Genomic DNA, 7,320 nt, shown 5'->3' on the forward strand with positions numbered 1-7,320 from the left:
ATTCGAATTTGAAATCATTCTTTCTCACTTTCTATTTTCTTCTTCATCGAAGTTGCCTTATGCCAAGATCGTGAAAAATATGCGTGAGGTTTTTGTTGTACAAGTCCTATGCTTATCTTGTACTTTACTCAAAAGGGCGTTGTCTCTTGGGTAATATATTTGAGAGAAGTTGTTGTTTAGTTCTTGAGGTTAGCCATTTAAAATCTATGCTTGGTTCTTGAGCTCACCTAGTGAAAAGTTCAGTTTGGTTGGAGATTACCTCGTATAAAATCTCTTGTTTAGTTTGGAGATTTGTCGGTTAAATTTTTTTGTTTGGTTCATAAGATTAGCTAGTTAAAATCTATGTTTAATTGTAAGAAGGTTTGTAGGCTTAAACTATGAAAAACTCACATCTCATTATAGAGGAACTCTCAAGAGGAAACTGTTGGAGACAAAAGTTGCCAAGTGATTAGGCCAAACCAATATAAAATTTTGATGCATGTTCTCTTTCTCTTACCACTTTATTTTCTTTACATTGTATTTCTTTTTCTCCATCTCATCTTCATTTTTTCCTATCTATTTTTTTGCTTAATCTCTGTTAGTTTTATAATATTAACTTTTTTTTTTGTAAATCAATATTTTTATAATTGAATTTTATTTTTTCAACCAATACAATTGATCTCCTTTATTGTGTTTATAGTCACTTAATCAACAATAAATATGCATATCTAGCGTTCTTTTCTTTATAACCTTTATAATATACTTTGAAAGGCAACGGGGAGATTGACAATCCTTTTGAAATTCTTATTCTTATGTTTGTGTTCTCGGAATGTATGAGATCTTTCGAGGTATCGAATGGGATAAAGAAAAACTTCTAAACACATTGCACTTGTGCGATCATATATAAAGAGAGAGTTGAAGAGATTGTGATACACTCGGGTAGAAAATAAGATTTGTTTTTAAAAATTTGAGTGACTATTTTCTTGTAACTCTTTATAATATCTTGTAAGAACTTTTAGAAATATAATACATTAGAGAACTACTCTCTCCCCAGAATAGATTCGTATGATCAACTGGGTAAACACGTTTATTTTATCTTCTTACGCTTTGTTGTTTATTTACCTTCACTTTTGGCAAGTTATTAAACTATTGTGTTGCTTGTGCCAATTTATTTTGGTTGTTATGGTTCTTTCTCCTCCATATAACTTTTTTTGTTGTGTTTGAAACTATCAATAAATTTACTAAATTTGTTAGAATTTTCCCAACAATTCTTATCTGTAACCAAATTCTATCAAATAAGTTTCTACATTTATGAACATCAAAAATACATTGATCAATTAAGTCATTGTATTTGCCCATTAATTATAAAAAACCCTTATCTTTATTTAATTTATATGCATTCTGTATAAATAAAATAAAATCATAGCATAAATTTAGAGATTTATGATTTGTATTGTTTTAAAAGGTACATACATTTTAGGGCCTGTTTGATGCGCATAATATGATAGAGACATGATAGGATATAAAGTAGGATAAAGATAAGATATGATATAGACATGATAAGACTTATCCTATCATGTGTTTGGTTCACACAAAATATCAAATATAAAATTATTATATATATATATAATAAATTTACCCTTAAAAAAAATTACATTTTGTTCAAATCAATTTATAAAATATTTTAAAATTTATAATTTGATTAAAAAAATTAATGATTTTATATAATTAAAAAAAAACTCATTAACACGACTGAGTAAAAAAATTGAATTTTTCTTGAAAAATATCATAAATTCTATTATATATATTAAATAAGAAATAAAAAATATATATATAGCAAAACTACCCTCGTAGAAAAATATATTTAATTTGATGAAAAAAATTAGTATTCATACTATTAAATTTTTAATAATTATTTTATTTTTAAATATTTCAATTTCTTAGGTTTTAATTTTTTTTATATTATAAAAAGTTATAAAATTACCCTTATGACAAAATCATACATATTTTTTTAAAAATTATTTATTAAAATTTTTAAATTTAATATTTATTTATATTTTATCATATTTAATTTTTTATTTTAAATTATATTTTATAGGGGTAAATTAGTACATTATTTTCTTATCATATTCTGTCGGAGTTTAACCCAGCTCAGGATAAAAATTTGAACTAGTGAGCAGGATATGATAAGTTTCAGGATTAACTTATCATATCCTATTGTGTCATCAAACACTGAATTATGATATCATATGATACATATATTATATTCTGTCTCTTATCCTGCGCACCAAACGGCATATTAAAGTTAGTAATAGTGTGACAAATATAGATGATATAAAAATAAAATTAACAATATTAGAGAAAAAGAATAGAAAAGAAGATTGGGTGGAGTATTAAGGATGATTGCAATTTCCAAGAAAAAAATGACGAATTATTACTTTATTAAAAAAAATGATAATAAATCATCAATTACACGATATTTCACCTGCAATGTCATGCCATCTCTATTAAGTATTAATATCACTAAAGATGTTTGCGATGCGGTTTAAGCAGTTTTGACGCTAAAAATATTCAAACAGCAAGAAAAAAAATGTACGATTTGGTTCGATTGACTTTAAAAAATAAAATCGAACCAAACCAAACTAATGCGGTTTGGGTTGGTGTGATATTTTACAAAAAAAATTATTGAGTTATAGAGGAAAAAGTTTATAATTGTCAAAATAAATTTAAAATTTGATACATAATATTACGTCTTACTAGTTTATCTAAAGTCTAAAGAATGATATACATGAAATTGTATTCTTAAATAAATATCATACAAAAAATATGATAAAATTTATTTTATCAAAATAATATTTATAAATGAATAATATTTTGTTTTTTTATAAATTGTATACTCAGAATACTTGCTGATTTCTCTATAGAATTAATATATATATATATATATATATATATATATATATATATATATATATATATATATATATATATATATATATATATATATATATATATATATTGATCAGTAAGATTTTGTAACATAATACCGTTTGGTTTGATTTGGTTCGGTTTATAAAATACAAACCGCAAACCGAATCGCGTAGTTCTGTTAGAAAATTACCCAAACACATTCGAATCAAATGGGATTTTTTACAATTTTGATTTGTTTCGGTTCCGATTTGCGATTTTCAATTGGACCAGTTTGATTTTAGACACCCCTAAACACCAAAAGCACATCGACTAATTTACATACGAGAATTAATATTATTACACCAAAACTTTACAACTACACTGTAAATAATTTTTTTCACCTTTTTCAATGCAAATGAATTCATATATGAGGTTCGCTAAGTTTACACAAAATGTTGACACTACACCGTATTTTATACGTTTTTTTTAACTTTTTAAATATTTTATTGTCATCTAAAAATATGTGCATGTATATAATTGTATCTAACCCTTACATAAATTCATACGGTGTAGAAAATTAATGTAAACTTTAGTGTAACTATAGCATTTCTCTTCATATATTTATTGTATTTTATCTGGTGTAAGATAAGGTGTACAATTTTACTTTAAAGATACCATTGCTCTTTACATACTTACAAAAATAACTTAACATATTAATACTAGTTAATTTAAAATATTCATAAAGTTATAGAAATTATTGTAAGAAACTTTAAAAATTATATCTATAAATAGCAACAACTCACGTTGGAAGTAAGGAGATTTAGCATATGTTTGGATCCACGTTTTCCATTCAATTTCGCGTCCCAAGGCAAATCTACCGTGATTTTTTAACGCTCCAAATTATAACTTTTGCTAGAATCACGTTTTTTCACTGTTCCCACCGATGAAACAAACACACACTAAAATAATTATTTTATCAGACAATATTGATATGGGCAGCTTGATTTGGTTAGCTGTAAAATCTTATGCAGAAATCAGAACCACTCAATGCACAATACAATGAAATGAACGATACTTAACTAGTTTGTTTTGTAGCTAGAAAATACTAGTATAAAAATCAACTTCTTCTTCACCTCCTTTTCAACCAGAACCAGAACCACTCAATAACCAGTGCTATCAATGGGTAGAAGCGCTATTATAGCAACCACAGTGGTCTACATAGTCGTCGGAGTAATTTACTCTCCAAATGCATTCCGATCAAACACTGCCTCTCTTTCCACCTACCTCAAACTAGCTCACCTGCTCGGCTTCTCCTTTGCTTCTCCTTTGCTTTTGGCGCAGCTTTATGGGTAACCTTCTTCGGGGGATCATCATGTTAAAGTACACACTTTTTTCAGCATTTACTCTGCTCATAAATACATATAAATTTTATATAGTAATTTAAATAATACTTTCTTAAATCACAACCGTTTGATCTTGATCTGATGGGTAATATCACATGAGTGCGTGACTGCAAGAAACTTTTGATTGCAATATTTACTTACTAATGCTTGTGGTGAATTTGTTGATTTAGGAATTTGCCTAGACATCAGTTTGGTAACCTTCAAAGCAAGATGATTCCGGCTTATTATTCAATCTTCGGTGTTTGTATAGTCGTCGCAGTGGCTTCCTTTGGATACCTTCATCCATGGAAAACCTCTTCCACTAGTGAAAAATACCAACTTGGCGTCTTGCTTTCTGCCCTTGCATTCAATTTTACTAGTTTGTTTGTCTTTGCACCAATCACAGTTCAGGTATTTATTCCTCCACTTTTAGTTCAAACATACCTATAATCAAAACGACACTTTATGTTGTTAATAAACAATGCAACCATTTCGTTGAAATGATAAAGATGATGAAACAAAGACAAAGAGTGGAGAAAGAGAATAACATTGGAAAGGAAGTTGCAAAGACAAACCCAAAGCTTGAAGCGATGAATAAAAAGTTTCGTCTGTTTCATGGATTATCCTCTCTGACCACTACCATGTCATTTGGAAGCCTTGCAATACACTCTTGGTATTTGGCAAGTAAAATTGACCACTAATTCTAGTAGAGAAACTTCTATATGCAATGCAATTTGTGAAATGTACTATCAAGCATTAGATGGTATTGGTTACAAAGAGTATCTTGTCTTTTGCTATGCAACCGTAATGTAATCGGGTTGATTCAATCGAATAAAGTAATTAATCTCTATACCATTATGTTAGTTTTCTCTTTGCATTATTAGTGTAACATTCAAGGAAAAATCTCAATCCACTCCTTGAATTTTTAGGTACTGGCGAAATTCTAATTATGCCCATTGATTCTGTAGATGCACATTCAGAAACATTTTTTATTTGCCAAAATTTAAATATTTTTGGAGGTGCATCTACGAAAGTATTTTAAAGTAGTGTATGTTGGAAAAATTTAAAGATTAATTCAATTCAGAGATTATTCCGTAGGTACACCTACGAAATGACTTAGCGCCAGAATATTCCGTAGATGCACCTACGGAAGTATCTGGTATATTTTGAACCAGCCTGATCATTCTTCCATTTTTACATTTCTTCTTCAACACTCACCACTCCACAACCTAAAAACCCTACGTCATCAATATCATTTTTCACTCCAAAACTTCAACTTTTTGGTGCAACAAATCAAAGGGAGCAAGAGAAGACTGAATTTCAGGTAAATAATCATCTTTGTCCATTGCATTGCTCACATTATGCATCAATTTTCTGTAAAAAAAAAGTGACATTGCTTCCGTAGGTACATCTACGCAACATGTTGAAGATGAACACGTTTCGGAGGTGCATCTACAAAACGTATTTGTGCTGTTTTTTCCAACAGTCTTGTGATTTTATGTTATTTGTGATATTGTTTACATATGGTGCACCCCGATAATATCTCAAGAGAATTAGTTTCTTTAGTGGATGTTTCTCCGAATGTTGAAGGGGTAGTTGTAAAGGCGGTAGATATCGACGGTGACTTTAATAACAAGCAAGAGTTTGATAATATCTCAAGAGAATTAGTTCCTTTAGTGGATGTTTCTTCGAATGTTGAAGGGGTAGTCGTAAAGGCGGTAGACGTCGACGGTGACTTTAATAACAAGAAAGAGTTTGATGATCGTGAAAGCATGCTCACATGAATTCGTAGGAATGCAACTAACCTTGGGTTTGGTGTGGTAATAGGAAGATTGGATAATGGTACGACAAGAAGAAACGCTTTCGTAATAATTTTGTGCAAAAGAAGAAGGAAATACCGTACTCCTCTAAGGAAGTTTAAAAGAGACGATACGGGTATTAGAAAATGCGAGTGTCCATTTAAAATTCATGGTTATATGTTGGCTAGCAAGAAGTGGAAATTTAGTGCTATTTGTGGTTTGCATAACCATGATTTGTGCTCAAAGTTACAAGGTCATCCTAGCATATGTCGGGTCAAACCGGAAGAGAAGGCATGTATTAGTGACATGTCCTTGAATCTCGTCCAACACAAAAATATACTTGCCACATTGAAACGGAAGGAACCGACAACGTATCAAATATAAGGAAAGTGTATAACATCCAGTACCGCAATAATAAGGCGAATAAGGGAGATATAAGTGAGATGCAACAATTGATGAAATTGTTGGATGATAACAAATACGTGTCACGCTACCGAACTTGCGACGATGGAGTTATGGTCCGAAATAATTTTTGGACTCATCAGAATTCAATAAAGTTGTTCAACACGTTTTCTACAGTGCTTATTCTCAATTCTACCTACAAGACCAGCAAGTATAGACTTCCATTATTTGAGATGGTCGGTGTAACATCCACCGAGAAGACATAAGCGGCTGGTTTTTCTTTTTTAGAGTGCTAAAAAGAGGATAATTTTACATGGGCATTAGAGGTGTGTCGGTCAATTTGAAGGAACAAGTCGAGATGCCTAAGGTAATTCTTACGGACCGCGATATCGCGTTGATGAATACGGTGGCAAAGGTATTTCCTTCTTCTGACGCATTACTTTGTCGATATCACATAACATGTAATGTCAGAAGTAAGGTTAAACCCACGGTAGGGACGAAACGAGTAGAGACTGAAGGTGGAAAATCAATGAAGCCTGGTGTGATTGTTGAATAAATAATTAATGCATGGACTCGTATTGCATATTCTTCGACAAAAGAATTATACGCCGAGTCCGTCATTCAATTTCAAAAAGTGTGTGAAAAGTATCCTGATTTATTGAAATATGTTGAAAGCACCATTCTTGATAAGGTGAATTAGAAGTTTGTGTGTGCGTGGACTGATAATGTCCGACACCTTGGGAATACAACCACCAACAGAGTTGAGTTAGCACATGCTAGTTTAAAAAATTGGTTGACTAATAGCAAGGGTGACTTGTGTCGAGATTGAGACTCCGTAAATCTCATGA

General features: G+C 30.6%; 1 pseudogene; it reads left to right on the forward strand.

The window, feature by feature from the left end:
- Positions 1–4,068: 4,068 nt before the first annotated feature.
- Positions 4,069–5,084, forward strand: LOC131629193 (uncharacterized; annotated as a pseudogene).
- The last annotated feature ends 2,236 nt before the right edge of the window (positions 5,085–7,320 follow it).

The sequence above is a fragment of the Vicia villosa genome, unplaced genomic scaffold (assembly GCF_029867415.1).
Source record: "Vicia villosa cultivar HV-30 ecotype Madison, WI unplaced genomic scaffold, Vvil1.0 ctg.000534F_1_1, whole genome shotgun sequence".
Classification (NCBI taxonomy): Eukaryota; Viridiplantae; Streptophyta; class Magnoliopsida; order Fabales; family Fabaceae; genus Vicia; species Vicia villosa.